The sequence below is a fragment of the Lithobates pipiens genome, unplaced genomic scaffold (assembly GCF_037356315.1).
Source record: "Lithobates pipiens isolate NorthernLeopardFrog02 unplaced genomic scaffold, aLitPip1_a1.2 Scaffold_27, whole genome shotgun sequence".
In the NCBI taxonomy this organism is placed as follows: domain Eukaryota; kingdom Metazoa; phylum Chordata; class Amphibia; order Anura; family Ranidae; genus Lithobates; species Lithobates pipiens.
In genome coordinates, this window is record NW_027507788.1 from 112,614,929 (window position 1) to 112,638,319 (window position 23,391).

Genomic DNA, 23,391 nt, shown 5'->3' on the forward strand with positions numbered 1-23,391 from the left:
ACAAAGCACATATCTCTGTAGTGTTTAACTGCCTCTCACCAAAGCTCTAATGCCCTGTACACACAGTCAGATTTTCTGACAGAAAATGTTTGGTGGGAGCTTTTTTTTTTTATCTTAGTTTTTATTGTGGTTTTGCACAAAAGATAACAATAATACAAGACACACATTGTCATGTAATCTTAGTCATTGCTTCCAATCTGGAAGCTCAGTCCATCAAGAGTAAGCATAATAATAACATTAGTGAACATGTTTAACATTCAACAATAACTTCTGAGAGGTTGAGAGCGCCATCAGTCAGCCCCGAACACCCCTACTGAGTACTAGCTGTGTTTGGGGGAGAGAGACGGCGCTTCCCATCCCTGGGCATTAGTGGGTATAACAAGTCGCGATGGTAGGAGTAGGGGTAGGGACAAAACAACAAAAAAAGGGGTTCATATTACCATACATTTCAATTAAGCTAACGTTCAGTAATCCTGTGTTTCTTATTTGGTTTTCATTGTTGTTTCTCTACTTCTCCTCTCCGTTTCCTCAGTGTAGTAAGAATATCAAAACTATGGCGATGAGACGCGAAAAGTCACAGCGGGATACAGGAGGATGTGGATGTTACTTAAGTGGGGGAACAGACCAGCTGAACACTTCTGGGGTCTTTGATTTATAGGTCCCAGTTCCTGAAGAATTTGCCGGTAGTGAGATGAGCCTTGGCAAAACTATATTCCATTCTGAAGTTACCGTTAAGGATTGTAATGACGTCTTGGATGTTGGGAGGAGAAATCTTTTTCCAATTTCTGGCTATTGCTAGCCTTGCTGCAATGAGAATGTGGGTGGCCACGGTTTGGGAGTTTCTGGGCCATGTAGGGACCATCAGGCCCAGGAGGAGGTCCGCTGCAGACAGGTTAGTTGTTGTGGGGAAGCTCACTTTGAGAAAATTGGTCGTTTGATCCCAGAATACTTTCAGTAGGGGGCATTCCCACCAGATATGGATGCGAGATCCTGGAAGGCCGCAGTTTCTCCAGCAGAGATTAGAAGAGTTAGGATAGATTTTGGCAATTCTACTGGGGGTGTAGTACCACCAATGAAATAGTTTTTGCACGGATTCCCAGTGCGTGGTGCAATGGGAGAGTTTTTAGGGTAATGATAACGCTTTATGCCACTGTGTTTGTGGCGGGGAATGTGGGATGTATATGTTCCAATGTTCTGTTTGAGCACGTATGAGCTTTTCTGCATCTTGTGAAAGCAGACCATAGAGGTATGAGATACCTTTGGAAGAGGATTTTCTTAACCGGAAATTCTGTAGGACCGGCAACAGTACATTGTTCTGGTTGGACAAAGTTATCTTAGCAAGTAGAGATCTAATCCTGAGGTATATGTAAAAAGTTCTCGGTGAGAGCCCGAACTTGGAGCTTAGTTGAGCAAATTACATTAAGTTGCAGCAATGAAAGAGATGTCCGATGGTATGAATGCCTCCCTCGAGCCAAGAGGTCAGTTGTAGATCCGGGAGTAGTAGTGAAATGACTGGCAGCAGCATATATTGTAATATGGCGTGTGGTATGCCCTTTGATAGTTGAGGAAGGGATGTCCACACTCTGAGGGATGCTGTTATCGAGTCCATTCGGGAATGTGTGGGCATAGGAGCTAGAAGAGCAGCACAGAGATATAGGTTGAGGTCCTTAGCGAAAACAGTTGCTTCTATCTGTGACCAGTTGTAGGCTATTTCGGTGTTCCACCACTGGTTAAGCTGGTCCAGTATGACTGCTTTATAGTACAAGCCGATGTTGGGAGTTCCCATGCCACCCAGTCTCTTGGGGGCCATTAGGTTGTTTTTATGTATTCTGGGCTTCTTGTGCTGCCATATGAAGGAGTTGACTATAGCTTGAAGAGATCGTAGTTGTGTTGAAAGAAATGGTATTGGCATTGTACGAAATAGATACAAAATATGTGGGAGGAGATACATTTTTTTTACTGGGTGAGAGTAGGTAGGTAATGGAGGAGTCTTTTGACCACGCAAATGGGGATCGTTCAGAGATCTGTTGTTTGGTAGATTGGTCAAGTCCAATCGCTAGCATAACTGATTTACTATGATTTACCTTATATAGGGATATTGCACTGAACTGGTCGAGAATATTTTGAAGCGTCAATAGGGATTGTTTTGGTTCGGTAATGGAGACGATTACATCATCTGCATATAGTCCAATTTTATGTTCCATCTTCCCTATGACTATCCCTTTAATTTGATTTTCCGTCCGAATCTTCTGAGCTAGGGGTTCCATGACCATGGCAAAAATTAGGAGCGATAGTGGGCACCCTTGCCGAGTACCATTCGAGATACTAAATGGATCAGATGTTATGCCCGAGGTCCACACTCTCGTGCTGGGATTCATATATAAGCCGAGTATGGCTGTCAGCAGTATACCCGATAGGCCAAATCTGCGCAGGACCACTTCTAGATATGTCCATTGCACCCGGTCGAATGCCTTCTCCGCATCCAGAGAGAGGAGCAGAGAAGGCATTCAATGGTTTTCTGCCCACTGAAGGAGGTCTATGAACCGATGGGTTCCGTCGGATGTTTGCCTGCAGGGTATGAAACCCACTTGGTCGATATGTATTAAGTGGTGTAGAACTGAAGAAAGTCTAAGGGCAAGTACTTTTGCGTATAACTTAATGTCCGTATTCAGAAGGGAGATGGGTATGTAATTTTCTGGGACATCATGGGATTTACCTGGTTTGGGGAGGGTCACTATAAGGGCTTCTAAACATTCTTTAGGTATTGCCCCAGTGGAGGCAAATTGATTAAGTGTCCTGCATAGATGAGGTGAAAGTATGTGTTGGAATTGTTTAAAATATTCATTAGCGAATCCGTCTGGTCCTGGGGCTTTGTGTAATGGGAGGGAATGGATGACCTTGTTAATTTCTTCGGTGGTGAAAGGGGTAGAAAGAGTAGCTATTTGTTCCGGAGTCAGGCTAGGGATTTGGAGGGACTCGAGAAAGGCAGTTATGTCATTTGAGTGCAGAGCGGCGGTGCCCTCTGTGGCGTGTAGATTATATCATTTGTTATAAAAGGTCGCAAATGTATTGGCTATGTCTAATGGGTTAGTCATCATAGCTCCTTGTGAATTTAATAGGAAGGGGATTTTGGATCTGACTTGTTGTCTTTTGACTTGCTGAGCAAGAAAGGCACTAGATTTGTTGTTAAAGGAGTAGGAGCGCAGTTTCAATCGTTGAATGTAAAATTCAAATCTGTTATGTAGGTGTTCGCTCAGTTTACGTCTGTGATCAGTTATTGCTGCGAGTGTTGCCTGATTGGGTGAGGCTTTGTTGATATTTTCTACATGTTTGATTTGTGTAAGCAGTGATTCTGTCTCCTCCATTCTCTTTTTTCGTTCTTGCGCTCCAAATTTGATGAGGAGACCCCGTAGAAAGGCTTTGTGGGCCAACCAGATCATGGATTGGTCACTAGTAGATTCACAATTAGTTTCAAAGAAGCCCTCAAGCTCGGATCTGATCCTTCCCTCATATTTTGGATTATTAAAAAGAGAAGTGTTCATTCTCCAAGGGGGTCGTGTGTTTAAGTTGTGTTGTGGGAACATTTTCAAGGTAATCGGGGTGTGGACCAATTTGTGTTTCTGAGATCGTCAATAGAGTTTGTTTGTTAGTGAGGAAAAGATCGATCCGAGAGTAAGAGCCCCCAGTATGAGAGTAAAAGGTATAGTCGCGTTCAACGTCATGCATACACCTCCATGGATCGTAGAGATATTCATTTGCTATAAATGAGGAGAGAGCAGAAGTTGGCCTTCTGCGTGGGTCTAGGGAGGGATCTGGTGTGTCATTGAAGTCACCAAAAATAATTAGGGCTCTATTTCTATATGGGTCTAATTTGGATTTGAGTTTTTTGAAGAAAGTTTTTTGGCAGGAATTGGGTACGTACACATTAACAAGTGTCATGGGATGATCATTAATGGTGGCGGAGAGGATGATAAATCATCCCTCATCATCTGTTTCAATGTGGTGAAGGGTAAAGGGAATTGCAGCATTTATTGCTATCATGACTCCACATTTTTTTTTACTGTGGTTTGAAAAAAAGTAGTGTGCAAATTTCTTATGCCTACAATTTGGTGGGTTGGTTTTGTTAAAGTGTGTCTCTTAGACACACAGGATATCAGCATTAGACGAGCCTGCTTATTTCCATAAGAGATTTCTCTTGAAGGGGGAATTAAGCCCCTTTGCATTAATTGAGGTAATGTTAATAGCCATTTGCTATTTCCCTGGGGAGTACAGTATTCATTGGTAAGACAGAGAAGTTCAACGGGACTAAAGCTTTTAGAATATTTGTATACAGCTGGTTAGGATGACAACAATTGCCAGGAGGAGAGGGGGATTAAAAAAAAAAAATTCAAATATATAAAAGTTTTTAAAGGAAACACAGCAGTTGACACAGTTCAATTATAGGTACTGTTGAGATTAGAATCGATAACAGCGTATTGTTCTTATAAGGAGTAAGGTAGCAAAAACAGTAAGAGAAAATACAGAACTTAGAAACCAAGTGTGCTTGGCACACTATGAACCTGGGGGGTGAGATTCTGACATGTCGCCCGAGCAGGAGAATTCTATGCTGGGGACAGGTGATCCAAATGCAACTATCAATTATCAGGCTTTATCCAATTTATCCTTGCGGTGGCGAGGGTGTGATGCTGAGGGGGCATTCTGATTATTGTGCCTGCGTTGTGTCGGTGGAATAGGCAGTAGGCCCCAATTAGTCAGTTTCTTGTATCCATCTTTAGGAGACATTATTGGGACAATTTTTTGCTGGTATGTTACCAGGAGCTTTGTAGGATATCCCCAGCGGTAGGTAATTTTGTTCTCTTGGAGAACTGAAGTGACCGGCGCAAATGCCCTGCGTAGCTCCATTGTGGCCGGTGATAAGTCAGCATACAATGTTATTTTAGAGTAAGGTGAAGGCAGGGGTTTTAGATTTCTGGCCGTGTATAGGATTTGTTCCTTTATATGAAAAAAATGAAATCTGGCCAGCACATCTCTGGGTGTATCCGCTGGAAGGTGGTCCGGTTTGGCGATTCTGTGCGCACGGTCTATAGTTAAGTCGTGAGGGGATAAGTTGGGGATCAGAGAAGTAATGAGTTGTTGTATGTACTGTTTGAGCTCAGTGGGTGGGACTGCCTTTGGGATCCCCCTGAATTTGATGTTGTTCCTTCCTTCCTCCGCCCTGTCTTCGAGGTCAGCCATTTTAAGTTTTATTTTATGTATTTCAGCTGCGTGATGCTCATGAGCATCCAGTACCTCATTGTGTGCTTTGCTCATTTCTGACATATGTTCCTCTGTTATGTCTACCCTGTCTTCCAGGCAATCAAGTCTGTCATGTACTTGTGAGAGAGACATATGCAGTTCTCTATGCAGGTCTTTTTGTAAAGTAAGCAGCATTGATTTTAGCATACTTACTGAGACAGGGTTGTCTGTGACAGGTACAGTAGCTAGGGAGGACATATGAGCCATGTTGTGAGATACTAGAGCTGAAGCACTGCCATGGTGTTTTTTGGCTTGGTGAGCTTTAGTGGGAGAGTTGCAGGGGGATGAGGCAATTCTCTTACCTCTGTCATGTTGGAGCGCTGCGGCATCCATTTCAGAGGGTGGAAGGCTGTCCCTGTCCTCTGGCTCTCTCCCATCCTGGCTCTCCTCAGCGCTGTGCAGTTGAGAGTAGTGAGGCTGCATCCCGCCGTGCTGTGCTCCCGCCGGCGGAGTTCGTCCGGCGCCATCTTGGCCTTTCTTCTGCTCCATGCGGCCGAAATATTCAGTGAGGCGGCGTGGATGTCATGGTTGATTCCGCCTGCCTGACATGCCCGAGGGTGTCCCGCAACTCTCCTCTCCCTTTCTGAAGAGAGGGGAGCCCTCTGTAGCTATTCCGCCGCTCGTATCCCCTCTGCTCTGGAGTGGAGCTTAGACACTAAGCTTCCATCTTGCTCTGCGGCTGGCCACGCCCCCTGATGGGAGCTTTTTGTCAGAAATTCTGACCGTGTGTATGTTCCATCGGATATTTTCCATCAGAATTTCTTACACACAAAATTTGAGATCTGGATCTCAAATTTTCCAGCAACAAAATCCGTTGTCGGAAATTCCGATCATGTGTACACAATTCTGACATACAAAGTTCTGCGCATGCTCGGAATCAAACAATAGAGCCACACTGGCTATTGAACTTCAATTTTCTTGGCTCGTCGTACATCACCACGCTCTTGACTTTTGGAATTTCCAACAACATTGTGTGACTGTGTGTATGCAAGACAAGTTTGAGCCAACATCCGTCGGAAAAAACCCCACGGATTTTGTTGTCGGAAGTCGGAGTCATTTCTGACAAGTTTTTCTGACACATGAGATAAAATTTGGGACCGGGAGGGAGATAAGAACACAGCTTGTATATTTACAATTCAGCTCTCCATGTTCTTTCGCCCCTCTTCCTTTCCTCCAATCAGCTCTCACACCGTGTCTAAGAGCTGTAACTGCAGCTCTCCACCTCCTACTCTGTACTTCTCACAGATGCAGGAGGATTTTATCACAATTGTGCTCTTTTGAAGCGGTGTAGACAAGAGAAGATGTAGGTAGGAGGATATATTTAATCTCTGTGTATGATCTGAGGCTATTCACTTCACTGGGCATATGGGAAGATTTACAAGCACTTTAAGAATATATGCTCAAATAGATAAATTTTTAAACTAGATTTTAGTGTCACATTAATATCAACACTAACTGTTTTGTATGAAGAGTATATGGGGGCTATGATAATTTAGAAACTAGTCAGTTTTTGTACATATATAGCATCCAAAATGAAAGAAGAATGCATAAACAAGGATACTAATGTGCAGCCCTTTTATTCTGCTTTTTTAAGAGAAAAAAAAACTCAGCTTTTAATTCAAGCCTTTCCTGAGGCTTTAGAAGAAAGGTAGAAAGCAGCGCTTATATTTCTTCTAATGTGTATGTTTGGCATGTTCTGAGCTGATCCACAAATTTTGCTTACACAGACAGAAATAGTGATTAGCTTTGGATAGTCCCATTAATCAATGTCAACATGCAGGAGAAGGACAGACACAGTAATATAAAGGTGGGAGAAAAAGAGAGAAACAATTTCCCAATTGAGTCAGCTCCCTCGCACACAAAGAAACCCAAGTATTAAAATATTAATGTTCTCAGTCTAAAAATATAGACTGAGATGTTTTGCTGTACAGCAAAGTACATAAATACGAGGTCTTAGAGAGGGATCTGTAATATAAAGGGAAAATCTTGCAGAAAAAAGAGACAGCAGATGTCACAATATTGAATATGACCTGTGAAGACCAAACAGTGCACTCACATTGAAAACTGAATTATGTTTATGTCTAATATTTTATAAAACCTCCTGTATAGAATAGGGGAATCTACACACACAGTAAGGCAATCTATCAGGTACACTCTATTCTCATAAACTAAAAGCAAAACAAAGCCATCACGGGTGGCTGACTGTGTTGATGGGGAACTGCCTCTCACTGCGCTATTGTATTCTGTCAGTGGGGGGTGCAAGGACCATTCCCGGTTGGCAGAATGCAATGGTTACTGATAGCGGCTATACCCGCTGGCATTAACCATATGTAGAAAAATCCGTCAGGCTGGCTGTACCCAAGTCGATCCATCGACTGACTTTGGTAAAATCAGCCTACTCATACATGGATTGAAAAATTTGATCAGTCCCCACTGTACCTGACAAATTTTGATCCATGTATGGCTGGCTTAAGTGCAGTAAGGAAGACTTTATTGATAAAAAAAGAAAGACAATTGGTCAATCACATGAATGAGGGAACAAATACGTGTGTAATGCAATCACAGAATAACTGCCATTTTATCCAGACTGGAAAGTCTAAAGGTGCAGCCCTGCTAAGACTCGCCAGGCTTCACAAGTTTGTTGCAAAATAGCAGCAAGTCCACATTGCATGAATCCAGATCAAAATTTCTTTGCAAACATTCTGCAAATCTGCTACAAGTTCTGGTTCAGTTATGTTGTGCAATAGTCCTCCCACCACAGGGGTCACTGTGGCTGAATTTTCATGATGTGACTTGCAGAGCTCTTGCTGTAGACTTCCCAATGCAATTTTGCTTTTGCTAGAGACTTACCATGCAAATTTGCTACAAATTGGAAAAGTGTCAACTACAACTTGTGCTTCAAATGTGCAGCAAGTTAACAGACTTACAATCCAACACTGCCACAAATTTGTGTCACGTTATCCTTACTATCTAGGTAGTGCCAGGACATGGCTAGGATTTTGTTTTGGAGTTTTTGCTTTGTTTATTTTATGAAACACTGTACAGCACCTGTAGAGCCGGTTCACACAGGGGCGACTCGTCAGGCGACTTAGCCGCCTGACAAGTCGGGTCCCGCTCTGTGCAATGGAATCGTTCTAATCGGAGCGACTCAAGTTGCTCCGACTTAGAAAAAGGTTCCTGTACGACTTTTGGGGCGACTTGAGGCGACTTGCATTGACTTCTATACAGAAGTCGTTTTGCAAGTCGCCGCAGTGGTCGCGTCCAGGTCGCCTGAGGCAGTCGCGCTGTAAGTAGTGCTGCCTCAGTGTGATCTGGACCGTAAATAGACTTGTAAGTAGCAACAATAAAAACAGCACTGTTTTATTATCGCTTCATTTGCTGTCACTTAACCACTTAAGCCCCGGACCGTTTTGCTGGACAAAGACCAGAGCACTTTTTGCGATTCGGCACTGCGTCAATTTAACTGACAATTGTGTGGTCGTGCGACGTGGCTCCCAAACAAAATTGAAGTCTTTTTTTTCCCAAAAGTAGAGCTTTCTTTTGGTGGTATTTGGTCACCTCTGTGGTTTTTATTTTTTTCGCTATAAACAAAAATAGAGAGACAATTTTGAAAAAAAACACATTATTTTTTACTTTTTGCTATAATAAATATCCCCAAAAAATATTTTAAAAAGTTTTTTTCCTCAGTTTAGGCTGATATGTATTCTTCTACATGTGTTTGGTAAAAAAATCGCAATAAGTATTTATTGATTGGTTTGCGCAAAAGTTATAGCGTCTAGAAAATAGGGGTTCGTTTTATGGCATTTTTATTAATAATTTTTTTTACTAGTAATGACCACTATCTGCAATTTTTATCATGACTGCAGCATTATGGTGGACACATCGGACAATTTTGACACATTTTTGGGACCATTGTTATTTTTACAGCTATTAGTGCTATAAAATTACACTGATTACTATAAAAATTATACTGGCAGTGAAGGGGTTAACCACTAGGGGGCTAGGGAGGGGTTATGTGTGTCCTGGGGAGTGATTCTAACTGTTAGGGGGCTTGGCTATGAATGATACTTCACTGATCACCGCTCCCGATCACAGGGAGCTATGATCAGTGACACTGTCACTAGGCAGAACGGGGAGATGCTTGTTTACATTAGCATCTCCCCGTTCTTCAGCTCCGTATCCCAGTGGCAATTGAGTCTGCGGGACCCGCAATCCTACTCACAAAGCCCCTGGCAGGCTCGCGCTTGTACCCTGCCACACGGCGACAAATTCAGAAGGATGTACCTGTACGCCCATTTGCCCAGCTGTGCCATTCTGCCAACATATATATATACATGCGGCGGTTGGCAAGTGGTTAAGGCACTGGCCCTTTAAATAGCAGTTCCTTGATAAAAATGCCTACAGGCCTCCACCATATGTGAGCTGGGGATAGGTAGCAGGTACAAAGTTCCCTAGGGTGAGCACACTTTACCACAGATACCAATGTGGTGACAAAACAGTTCAGTGCTGTATAGATCACTGACTGTGTGACCCAGATGAGTCTAAATTGCCAAAAGGGAGAGGTGCAAAACCCAACCTGGATATTGAATCAGAGGTCTCTATACGTGTATGAGAAGAGCCTGGGAAAACCCTATGTACCCTGTGTAAACCCTGAACAGAACTTCTCCAGGCTTTCTTTGAGACACTCTGCTACCATCACTTAATTGTTATAAAATATAGTAGCATGTTTGGTCATAGTAAAAGCATTTTACCAGTAGTGGGCTATCAGAGCCAGCCAGGCCTTCTTTGCTGGTCTATACTCAGAATTATTGACTTACATTTGAATATATTTTGTCCATAAATGTGTGAATTATTCCCAGTAGTATCTTTTTTTTTTTTTTTTTCAATAGATTTTTATTGAAGATTGTCACTTTAAACAGAATTTGAACATAGATGCGTAACATACCGTTCATGAAACATATACAGGTCAGCTGAACAAACAAACAAACATACCATTACTGCATGAGATATTTTCCATCTACCTGGGCATAAGGTTGGTGACCTATTAGGAATATCAAAGATCTACTACATGTTTGTCATTCCCTAGAATACAAGTTTGTCGCATAAACTCAGTGCTAATACCCATCTATAGGTGGGAAGTTGATCTCTGGAAGGTGATCTGGGAGGGTCACTCCACCTGGACACCCCGCCTGGGGATCACTACTGTGTCCCTGTGGGGTGGGCCCTGGGGTGGGGCCCTCCCTCCTCCCCTTTCCCTATATTCATATTTTATTAAATGAAATTGGGAGATTCACACATAATTTACTTCATTCAAAGATCTGTAACATTCGTGGGGATTCAGTCCATTGTATCCATGGTTTCCACATGAGGATAGATTGTGGTGTACTTTTGTGGGTTAGTGCTAGGGTGGATTCATGTGTAAAATGTACCTGTATTGTGTGAACTACGTCTTTCAGGGTGGGAGGAAGTGGGTCTTTCCATTTCCTGGTAATGTTGAGCCTCGCTGCCAGAAAAATATGAGAGAGGATGTGTCTGGTTGGGTTGGGGAACCTATCCAAGGACAGAGATAGAATGGCAAGAGAAGGTTTCTTTGGGACAATTGAGAGTGTCACCTCTGCTATTAATTGCTAAACTAATTTCCAAAATTCCAAGATTTTTGGACAGTGCCAGAGTATATGGAGCAAGCTTCCTTTCATTCCACAGTTCCTCTAGCACATGTCAGTTATTGCTGAATCAAATTTTGACATCCTGACTGGGGTCAAGTACCAACGGTACGTTATTTTATATGCCAGTTCCCATAGGGTGGAGCAGCTAGTGGTTTTGTAAACGGATTTACCTGCTTTTTCCCATTCGTCCTCAGTGAAAGAATGTCCTAGTTCCTTTTCCCAGCGGATTAGTGGGGTTGATTTGATAAATGTCAGTTTTTGGTTGAATATTTTATAGAGTAGGGATATGCCTTTACTATACTTTGAGGAAGAGGAAATGAACAACCATGCTGGTCTAGGAATCGTGATGTTTTGTTTTTTTAGGGAATTGATACAATGTTTAGTACGTAGGTACAAAAAGATATCAGAACAAGGAAGTTGGAATTGTTCTCGGAGTATGGGAAAAGGTTTAATTTTGTTCGCAGTTATCAGATCAGCTAGGTAGTTAATTCCCAGTATTTTCCATCGTTTGAAATTGGACGAGTCTATCAGATAATGCAATGATTCAATGGGGATGGGTACGTCGGAGCAGTCGGGGACAGTAGAGGAAATTTTTGTGAGTTTGGACCAAGTTTGGCATGTAGCAAGGATTGGGGGAGATAGGTGTCGTGTATGTTTGGCTCCCAGAGAGAGGGCTAGTAGCCAGGGTACCAGATCTTTACCTGGGACTGATGAGAGTTCAATGGTCTGCCATAGGGTTGGGGATGAGGTGTTGGAGAACCATTCTTTAGCTTGGGTCAGAATGGAAGCCCAATAATAGTCTTGGAAGTTGATATAACCTAGTCCTCCCGCCGTACGATGTTTAGTAAGTTGGGATCCGGCGCATCTGGGTTTTTTGCCTTGCCACACATATTTCAAAAGAAGTGATTGTAGAGATTTAAAATATTTGGCTGGTATGGGGATTGGGACAGTCCTGAACATATATAATATTTGGGGGAGATGGAGCATTTTGAACGCCGCAAGACGTCCTAACCACGAAAATTCAACTGATGCCAGCCTGGTTAGGTCTTCCTGAAGTTTAGTGCGAAGGGAATGATAATTCGCTTCGAAGAGAGACTTCGTTCTAGGGGTAAGGTGGATGCCAAGATACGTTATGCTAAGTTTTGCCCAACTGTAAGGGAAAAGTAGTTTAAGTTGGTTGCTGGTATCCTCGCTTACTCCTAGGTCCAATATGTACGATTTAGTGTCGTTGACCTTATAATATGATATATCTCCAAACCAGGCTAACATCTTTTGGACTTCTGGTAATGTTCGTTCTGGTTCTGTGATTAGAAGAATCACATTGTCACGTTCAGGAGCGAGGCCGAAATGCTGAGAGGGCTCCCCTTGCGGCCGAGCGCAGCACAACCCTGAAGTTGACACAGGGATGCAGTGCCCACAGTAGCACAGGTTGCCAGGTAGCAGCAGCAGAGGCCAAGTACGGAGTAAGCAGGCCTAGATGGGCAACTGTGCTAGGAAGTCCGAGAATAAGCAGCGGAAGTCCAGAGAATAGTCAAACAGGCCGGGATCAGGTGCAGGAAGCGGATCAGGAACGTCGGGTACAAGCCAGGAGTCAGAGCCAGGAGAACAACAGGAGCAGGTCAAGCAAGCCGGGTCGGTACACTGGAGATCAGAAAACAGGAAGCACGGGTACAGGTTCACAGGAGAGCTGACGATAATCCAGCAATGCGGGAGTGTCAGGCGATCGTTTAAATAGACGAGATGACCGGGTCACGTCGTGAGCGCGTTGGAGCGATCGTACGTCTACGTCGAGTACGTTGTGTATTCGTGGCATCACCGCGTATGCCCGCCCGGTTAGACGTAGCGTCGGTCGTTCGTCTGGAAACTACCTTGCGCTTACGTAGGCGCCGACGCGCGTTAACACGAACGGACCTCGTGATACTGCGGCTATTTCCCTGACAGTGCCTCCCCCCAAGGGGCAGCCTCCGGATGCCCAACCGAGCCCATTTTTCAGGATACCGGCTGCGGAACCTATGTAAAAGTTTAGGAGCATGTACGTGGTTGGCAGGCTCCCATGAGTTTTCCTCAGCAGAATACCCATTCCATTTAATTAAAAACTGGATGGTCCTACCTCTCCGACGACAGTCGAGGATGGACTCCACTTCGTACTCGGTTTCTTCACCAACCTGAACTGGAGGCGGGGGCATTTCTTCTCTTCCTGAAAATGGACTAAAGGTAACAGGTTTAAGGAGGGAGACATGAAATATGGGATGGATTTTAAACGATTCAGGCAAAACAAGTTCAAAGGCTACGGGATTAATCTCCCGTTTGATCTCAAAAGGACCCAGAAATTTAGGTCCCAGTTTCCGGGAAGGGCAAGGCAGTTTGAGATTTGCTGCTGAAAGCCACACCTTATCCCCTGTCTTGAAGGTAGGGTTGACTCTCTTCCTCTTATCATACTGCTTCTTGTATTCCTCCTGGGCCCTTCTCATGGAATCTTGCAGTGTTTGATAGTTCGAGTGAATGAGATTTACTCTGTCTTGGACTGCCGGGACAGACGATTCAGGAATGGTGTTAGGCAGGAATGAAGGGTGGAATCCGTAGTTTGCCCAGAAGGGTGACTGGTTGGTGGAGGCGTGCACTGAGTTATTATATGCGAATTCCGCACAAGGTAACAGGGAAACCCAATCATCCTGGGAGAAGGAGCAGAAGCATCGCAGGTATTGCTCCAATGTTTGGTTTGTCCTTTTGGTTTGTCCGTTACTCTGTGGGTGGTAGGCAGACGACAAACATATCTTAATTGAGAGCAACCTACACAGTTCTTTCCAAAATTTGGAGGTGAATTGTACCCCTCTGTCCGATACAATGCTATCAGGTACCCCGTGTAACCGGACTATCTCCTTTATAAAAGTTTTTGCCGTATCTAGGGCAGAGGGGGTCCCTTTTAGCGGCAAAAAATGTGCCATTTTGGACAGGCGGTCTACGACTACCAAGATGGCCGTAAACCCTTCAGAGGGAGGTAGTTCCACAATAAAATCCATGGAAATTTCTTTCCATGGTTTCTCCGGGACTGGCAGTGGCCTTAACAGACCCCAGGGTCTGGTGTTGGATCCCTTATTGCGCTGGCAGATGGTGCAGGAATCCACGTATAATTTACAGTCCGCCCTTAAAGTAGGCCACCATAGGGACCGCCGTACAAGGTCTGTCGTTTTCCGCACTCCAAAGTGGCCTGCGAGTTGGTGGTCATGGAAGGTCTTCAATACCAGTAACCTGGCCTGTTGGGGAACAAAAATCTTGTCCTGGCGCCATAGAAGCCCTCCTTGGCTCCTTAGGGAAGAAACTTCGGTCTCCGTACACTGCCTAGTAGCCAGTTCGATAGAAGACCTTAGGTCTGGTTGTAGTAACAGGAAATTTTGGGGAGACAGAATTGTACTGGGTGGCGCTCCTTCAGGGGTATCAGGAAACATCCTAGATAAAGCATCCGCTTTGCTGTTCTTAGATCCCGGGCGGTAAGTAAGGTGGAAGTTGAATCTTGAAAAGAACAGAGCCCATCGGGCCTGTCGGGGTCTCAGACGTCTGGCCGTACGGAGATACTCCAAGTTCTTATGGTCCGTAAAGATTAGAATGGGGTGAGCGGCACCTTCCAGGAGGTACCTCCATTCTTCAAGAGCGGCTTTGATCGCTAGAAGTTCCCGGTCCCCTACATCATAGTTCTTCTCTGGGGGACTCATTTTCCGAGAAAAAAAAGCTACGGGATGCAGTAAAGCTTTGGGACCTTGGCGTTGGGATAAGATCGCCCCGGTGGCCACCTCCGAGGCATCAACCTCTAGCACGAAGGGTAAGGCGGGATCTGGATGCTGCAGGATGGGCGCAGAGGTAAAAAGGATCTTGAGCTGATCAAAGGCGGACTGAGCTGCTGGGGACCAGTGGAATTTGGTGTGCTGGCGAGTGGTCAAGGTGATGGGGGCTACGATGGTGGAGAATCCCCGTATGAATCTTCGGTAAAAGTTTGCGAACCTGATAAACCTCTGTACCCCCTTTTTGTCGGAAGGAGCGGGCCAATCCAGGATGGATTTTACTTTCTGCGGGTCCATGGCAATTCCACCTGTGGAAATAATGAGTCCCAAGAAATGGATGGATTCCTTCTCAAAATCACACTTTTCGGCTTTGGCATATAACCCGTGAGTTCTAAGAATACATAGTACTTTCTTAACATGTACCCTGTGAAGTTCTAGTGAGGTTGAAAAAATCAGAATGTCGTCAAGGTAGGCGACAACAAAGTGGTCAAGGTGCTCCCGAAAGATATCATTAATGAAATGCTGAAAGGTTGCCGGGGCATTACATAGTCCAAAGGGCATGACTAAATACTCGAAGTGACCAAATCTTGTTCTGAAGGCGGTCTTCCACTCGTCCCCTTCCCGGATACGGACAAGATTATAAGCCCCACGTAGATCAAGTTTCGTAAAGATACGTGAGGTATGGAACCTCTGGAGGAGTTCAGGGATAAGTGGAAGAGGATAACGGTTTTTGAGGGTAATATTATTTAATTCCCGATAGTCCACACATGGTCTTAGGGTCTTATCTTTTTTCTCCACAAAGAAGATACCTGCTCCGGCAGGGGATGAAGAGGGGCGAATGAATCCTTTGGCCAGGTTTTCGTCAATGTATTGTCTCAGCGCCTCCAGTTCAGTCTCCGAAAGGGGAAATATCCGACCAAAAGGAATGGGGGCCCCGGGTAACAATTCAATGGGGCAGTCATAGGGGCGGTGTGGAGGTAGGATATCGGCTTTCCTCTTGTCAAACACGTCTCGGAATTCCTGGTAGACTGTTGGTATGTGAGAAGCCGGACTGGGTACAGGTTGTACAGTCAGACAACTGGTCAGGTTGCGAGGGACGGGATCTAGGCAATGCTGCTGGCAGTAGGCAGATGTGAAGGAGACCACCCTTGTGGGCCAATCGATCTGAGGGTTGTGCGCCTGTAGCCAAGGGATCCCTAGGATAACAGGGAACATCGGGGAGCTCAGAACATCGAATTTAAGGAATTCCCGGTGACCCGAATCGGTGACCGTCAGGATGGGACTAGTTTCCTTGGTGACATGACCTGAACTAGGTAAGGAGCCATCGGCCAAACGGACGGTCAGTCTCTGTTCCTTGAGGTTCAGTGGGAGAGCCAGGCGCCTAGCCAAGGTTAAGTCCAGAAAGCAGCTGCAGGCTCCAGAGTCAATGATGGCTTGTAGAGGGATCCTGCTGCCTGCCACCATCAATGAGACTGGAAGAGTGATGTGGGCAGAAGCTGACTTAGCTACCTGAAGATGAGATGGGGTGCTTGAGACTGGTTTACTCGGCCTTGTGGGGCAGTAGTTAATGAAATGTCCCGATTTCCCACAGTAAAAACAGAGGTGCGCCTGACGGCGAAGGAGTCTCTCTTCGGAGGTTAAAGCGGGACGGGGAGTGTCCTTCAGAACGGGAGCTACTGCTGGATGAGCTGAAGGTGGGACCTGGATGGAGCAAGTAGTCCGAGAGCGTTCAGACTGACGTTCCCGTAGACGCCTGTCGAGCTGGATGGCGAGTAAAATGAGGTCCTCAAGAGTAGTGGGGATCTTCAATCTGGCCAACTCGTCTTTAAGGGCTTCGGACAACCCCATACGATAGTGAAATTTTAGTGCTGCTTCGTTCCAGCCGGAGTCAGAGCTCCAGGTACGGAATTCTACTGAATAGTCCTCCGCAGGTCGCCCACCCTGGCGAAGGGCGTACAAAGTTGCTTCGGCTGTGGCTGTCCGGAAAGGGTCATCATACAAGCGGGTCATGGCTTCAAAGAACAAGTCCAAAGTATCCACATAAGGGCTGCATTGCTCCAGCAGGCCGTGGGCCCACGTCTGGGGATCGCCCCTTAGTAATGAAATGGTGAACCCCACCTTGGTTGCTTCTGAAGAAAAAGTCTGAGGTTGCAGGGAGAAGTAGAGGAAACATGAGTTCTTGAAGGATCTGAATCTTCTTCGGTCCCCGAAGAAGCGCTCCGGGGCTGGGACTCGTGGTTCTGGGGCAGCTGAGATTGTAGAAGCAGGAACTTGACCAGAGAAGGTGGATGGTTCAAGCGGGTGTTGCAGGCGTTCCTTCAGCCAATGATATTTCTCTCGGAGCTCCTGAATAGCTGGAGTAAGGGCCGTAAGTTCTTGTAAAACGGCCTCCAATGGGGAGGAACCTCTGTCGACCTCTGACATGGCTGGATTATACTGTCACGTTCAGGAGCGAGGCCGAAATGCTGAGAGGGCTCCCCTTGCGGCCGAGCGCAGCACAACCCTGAAGTTGACACAGGGATGCAGTGCCCACAGTAGCACAGGTTGCCAGGTAGCAGCAGCAGAGGCCAAGTACGGAGTAAGCAGGCCTAGATGGGCAACTGTGCTAGGAAGTCCGAGAATAAGCAGCGGAAGTCCAGAGAATAGTCAAACAGGCCGGGATCAGGTGCAGGAAGCGGATCAGGAACGTCGGGTACAAGCCAGGAGTCAGAGCCAGGAGAACAACAGGAGCAGGTCAAGCAAGCCGGGTCGGTACACTGGAGATCAGAAAACAGGAAGCACGGGTACAGGTTCACAGGAGAGCTGACGATAATCCAGCAATGCGGGAGTGTCAGGCGATCGTTTAAATAGACGAGATGACCGGGTCACGTCGTGAGCGCGTTGGAGCGATCGTACGTCTACGTCGAGTACGTTGTGTATTCGTGGCATCACCGCGTATGCCCGCCCGGTTAGACGTAGCGTCGGTCGTTCGTCTGGAAACGACCTTGCGCTTACGTAGGCGCCGACGCGCGTTAACACGAACGGACCTCGTGATACTGCGGCTATTTCCCTGACACACATCGTCCACAAAAAGGTTAATCTTATGTTCAGTATCTGCTATGCGGATGCCTTTTATTCTGCTATTGGTTCTGATGCTTTCTGCTAGTGGTTCCATAACTTGATTAAATATCAGGGGGGAGAGCGGGCAGCCCTGTCTCGTCCCATTTGTAATTTTGAAGGGATCTGATAGGGTGTCTGAGGCTAGTACTCTGGCAGAAGGGTTTGAGTAAAGAGCAATTATGTAGTCGTGGATTGGGCCCGAGAGCCCGAATTTATGTAGAACCGCTGAAATATAGCCCCAGTGCACCCTATCAAAGGCCTTTTCGGCGTCGAGGGAGAGGAGTAGGGATGGGATTCCATTTTTTTCTACATGGTGGATAAGGTCTATCATTCGTCTGGTTGCATAAGATGCTTGGCGACCTTTGGTAAAGCCGGATTGGTCTTGATGGATCAAGGAGGGTAGGATGCTGTCTAGTCTATTTGCAAGAAGTTTGGCGTATATCTTTATATCGAGATTAAGTAACGATATGGGACGAAAATTTTTAGGAGTGTTGGGATCCTTCCCAGGTTTAGGGAGGGCCACTACTCTAGCACTTAGCATTTCAGGGGGAAATTGTGTGGATCTGGCAGCTGTATTAAAGGTTCGGCATAGGAAGGGAGCTAGAATATCTTGGAACTGTTTATAATACTCCCCAGTGAAACCGTCCGGGCCAGGAGACTTTGCTGAAGGGAGTTTGTGTATGACTTGTCTAATTTCATCTACCGTGAATGGGCTGTTGAGTGAGGAGAGTTGGCTTGGCGAGACCTGTGGGAGTTGGAGTTTTTCAAGGAAGGAGTTGATGCTCCTGTGTGGTGGAAGGATCCTTATTAAGGTTGTAGAGATCCTCATAGTATGTACTAAAGGCATTGGCAATATCATGAGGTTTAAGAAGTTTTTGGTGGGAGTGAGGGTGGAGTATAAAAGGAATTTTAGTCTTGTTCCTGTATCCTTTAATTTTAAGGGACATTGCTTTACCGGCTTTGTTACCTGTGGTGTACGATCTAGCTTTGAGTAACCTGTATATTTTTTCTTGTTTTTCAAGGAGGTGGGATCGTAGGTCATGACGTAGAGTAAAGATTTTTGCTTGGAGGATAGGGGAAGGTGCTAGTTTGTTTTGTGATTCAGCGTTTGCTAAGGCGCTTGTCAGTTCATCCAGTTTCCGTGATCTAGCCTGCTTTGCCCTAGCGCCCAGTTGTAGGAAGACCCCCCTGATTACCGCTTTATGGGCGTTCCACACCACCACCGGGTCAGACACAGCTTCCTGATTAAGTGAGAAATATTCCACCAGCCGTTCCTTGATATGGGAGGATGAGCTAGGATTGCGAAGTAGATAGTCATTGACTCTCCATATGAAAGGGCGATGATGGGAGGAACCATCTGAGATGCTGATGCTTACAGGGGCATGGTCCGACCAGGTGGCGGTGTGTATAACAGATGTAGATACTCTTTGTAACAACAGTCTGTCGACAAGAAATAAATCAATTCTTGAGTAAGTGTTGTGACGCGACGAGAGGAAGGTAAAATCCCTCTCACTCGCGTGACAACACCTCCACACATCATACAAATCCGTTGAGGAAATATAACTCCCTAGTGGGGAGGGGCGTCTCTTGGTGCCAGACGTGGAATCTAGTTCAACGTCCGGCACCATGTTGAAGTCTCCACATAAAATAATGTGTTCTTGTTGGATTTTCTTAACCTTACCGACAATTTTTTTGAGGAATGCCAATTGGCCATAGTTGGGAGCATATACAGAAACAATAGTGTACATAACATTATTAATTGAACCTATCAGTATGAGAAACCTCCCTTCCGGGTCAGATTCGCATTTCGTAAGTTGGAAGTTCACTGAGTCTTTGATCGCTATCATCACTCCTCGTTGTTTCTTGTGGTATGAGGAAGTGAACACATGGGGATATATTCGATGTTGGCATGTAGGGGAAGCAGTTATAGAAAAATGAGTCTCTTGTACGCAGAGAATGTCACTATTATGGGAAATAGCAGTTGACCATAAAGATGACCTCTTAGCAGGGTGGTTAAGACCTCTTGCATTGATTGAGAGGACAGTGAATCCCATATTTGTAATCTGGAAATAAGACCCCCAAAAAGAGAAAAAAGTAGATAAAGTAAAAAAAAAGAAAAGGGTCCCTGGGTACCTTGAGGTTCCAGACGCTGTAGGCTCAGCTGAGGTCTATCGGATGTGGCAGAGGCAATGTTAGTTCCTTATGAGAATGACCCAGGAATTCCAAAGTCGGTATTAGCTATGGGTAAAAGATGAGTTAGTACGTCAAAGGTCACCAATCAATATTTCGAGTTGCTTCACCTGGTAGTGTTAATGCGGGTAATGGCGAGCGGGTAATGGTAGCAAAAACTGAAACAACAGGAAAAAAAAGGACAATACAAGGTAGAACAAGGGAATCCAAAGGAAAAGGGGAAAGTCAGAATAGTGCGGTATGCACAATGCGAGGAAAAGCGAAACAAGACTAGCCAGTAGTCTGATCAGCAACAGAAGCTGAGGAGCAACTGGTCAGGGTGGGGGGTAAAGTTCAGCAGGTGTATGTTGTGTCGCAAACCATTTTGGACGGGTAGTCGTTTGGAAGTGTCCCGGGCTCAGTGATCAGCGGCGGTTATTTTTGCGGGATCCGCGGCCCACGCCAAAGGAGAAGGGATTCGGGACCCCTGTGGTATCCCTCATATCCGGTGGGGGATCAAGAAGGATTCCCCAGTCACGTAGCAGTTTCAAGCCTCCCTCCAGGGTGGAGATGGTATGGGGTATGCCATTGTAGGTGGCTAGTATGGTGGCTGGGTGCCGCCATTTGTACTGGATTTTATGGTTATTCATGGCCTTAGTGATAGATCGAAGTTGCCTGGGCATCTGTAGCGTGTATTGCGACAAATCGGCGTAAAGTTGAATGTCGGAGTAGGGGGCAGGCAGGGGGGACATTTCTCTCGCCTTCAGGAGAATTTGTTCCTTGGCTTGGAAGAAGTGCACTCTGAGGAGGACGTCTCTGGGAACATCCGCCTCAAGATGGCGCGGTTTAGGCAGTCTATGTACGCGGTCAATCGTTAGCTCTATGGGGGACAGCTCTGGGAGCAAACTAGAGAAGAGGGTGCTAGCAAAATTATGTAGTTCTGTAGGTTGTACAGATTCCGGGATGCAGCGTATCTTGATATTATTACGCCTAGAATGGTCCTCAAGGTCCGCGAGTTTAGATTTCATCCACAGAGAGTCATCTCTTTGATCATGATAGGCATCAACCAGGTCATTGACCGTTTCTGTGCACTCCTCCATTCTAGTCTCAATGAAAGTCACCCTGTTATCCATGTGCTTCATTTCAAGTGAAAATTTGTTGATTAAAGAGGAAAGATTCGACATGAGGGATGATTGGAGGGATACTAGCATATCCTTCATGGTGGTATCTAGTACCGGTTGTCCCAGGGTAGGAAATTGAGCAATGGATGATTGCAAAGAAGAAATTGCTGCATCATTGTGCAGGCCTGTACTCACAGTTTCCGTGGCCTGCCCTGAAACATCCATCTTCATCCTTGTTTTCGCTGGACTGGGTAGCTGGGGTCGCTGGAGAGGAGTCTGGAGGTTCTCCAGAAGCCATCCTGTGTCTCATTTCCTGCGGATGGCCTGTATTAAGCTCAGAGAAGGACAGGGAATGGCGTGCTGTCCCTCCGGCGGCGCCATCTTGTCCGCTGTGTCTGGCTGAGTGAGGCTGATAGGCGAAGGATTGTAGTCGCCGTGGGCCCGTATCCTGGCTGCGTTTTCGGGACATTCCGATCGCGGAGGTAGCGGGTGACAGCGGGAAGTCGATCGGTGCCGCGGATGGCGTTGTGGGAGCCCGGTAAGTCGCGTTCCGTCTGGATGATGTGCGGAGCTCTCAGCTCAAGCTGCCATTTTCGGCTGTGCGCAAGCCACGCCACCTTCCCAGTAGTATCTTAAATTCATAGCTTTCACTTGGTTGCACTGCTTCCAGCAGTGTATGTTTATGTTAGAGCTTTTATCCAATCATATTTCACCCATCATGTGTTGCCAGAGTCAAATAAATCTGGGTGCCTGTAAGCTTAAAATAAATGGCAGTGAAACAGTTGTTTTAACCAATCAGCTTTTGAGTTGGCGACACCAAGGCCATCTAGCAGGTGTACAATAACTTTGGCATTTTCATGTCCTTCAATTGGATGTTCAGGGAACATACTAATCAGAGATAGTAAATCGGCATCTGCAGCAAACTGCATAAGCTATACTGTAATGATGGTAGGAGAACTTAAGAGAACAGCTGCCAACTGTCCCTGATTTCGAGGGACTGTCCCTGATTTGGAGCAATGCCCCTCAGTCCCTCATTCCTTCTCATTTGTCCCTCATTTGGTCTACTCTATATGTTGGGAGGTATGTAAGAGATCCTACAAAAATGCATGGAAACCTGGGGTGGAGTGTATTATTGTCATTTTATTAGGTAATATTGATGTTTCTGCTCGTGGTGATATATGTGGTGCAGTTTTAGCTTTAGTGAAAGGAGACTTGTTGTATTATGTTAATTGGATTACTTGCTTTAGTAATGCCATTTAGTCTCACTGCATGAGATACCTGTCCGTGATGCAACACCCTGTTGTACTGCTCTTCTGTATAATATTGATGGTTTCTTTAGCCATGGCATCATAATGATGGTATTAAGAGGTGAATTCATTCAGGTAGGTAGGAAATGCATGGCCCGCCATTTTTTTTTTGGAATACAGTCAATACTATGCCCTGGGCAGATCAATAGCAGCAGAAGTCATTGGCTCCAGCTCCTGTCAATTAAAGCGGGAGTCCGCCGGGACTTCGCGTTTTTTTTTTTTTTTAAAAGGCAGCAGCTACAAATACTGCAGCTGCTGACTTTTAAAATAGTGACACTTACCTGTCCAGCGCGCCCGCGATGTCGGCACCCGAAGCCGATCTCTAGATCGTCTCTCGGGTCCTACCGCCGCCATCTTGGGTATGGGAATCAGGAAATTGAGACTTTCGGCTTCATTTCCCGGTTCCCTACTGTGCATGCGCGAGTCGCGCTGCGCAATAAGGACGGTCCCCGCTGCCTCTGGGATCTGTGTGTTTCCCAGCAGGCAGCGGGGCACTTGCGGAAAGGGGCGGGCACTTGCGGAAAGGGGCGTAATCTACGCCCCTTTCCGCAGAGAGCTATCCCGGAAGTGGGTGCAGATACCTGTACTGTACAGGTATCTGCACCCCCCTCCCCCCTGAAAGGTGCCAATTGTGGCGCCGGAGGGGGGGAGGGTTCCGATGAGCGGAAGGTCCACTTTAGGGTGGACCTCCGCTTTAACTACAGTGATGAGGGAGCGGGGGTAGGGGCAAAGTCCCACTGTCTGTGTCAATGGACGCAGCAGCAGATCTCAGGGCAGGTCCACATGAGTGCCCCCATGGGCATGCTATTGGGTACACCAGCAAGAGACGAGAAGCCAGGATCACCTGCGAGGGACCCGAGAAGAGGAGGATCAGAGCCATGCTGTGCAATAATATTTCACAGAGCAGGTAAGTATAGACACGTTTTTAGAACACCTAGCTGCTAAGTGGTACTACTGC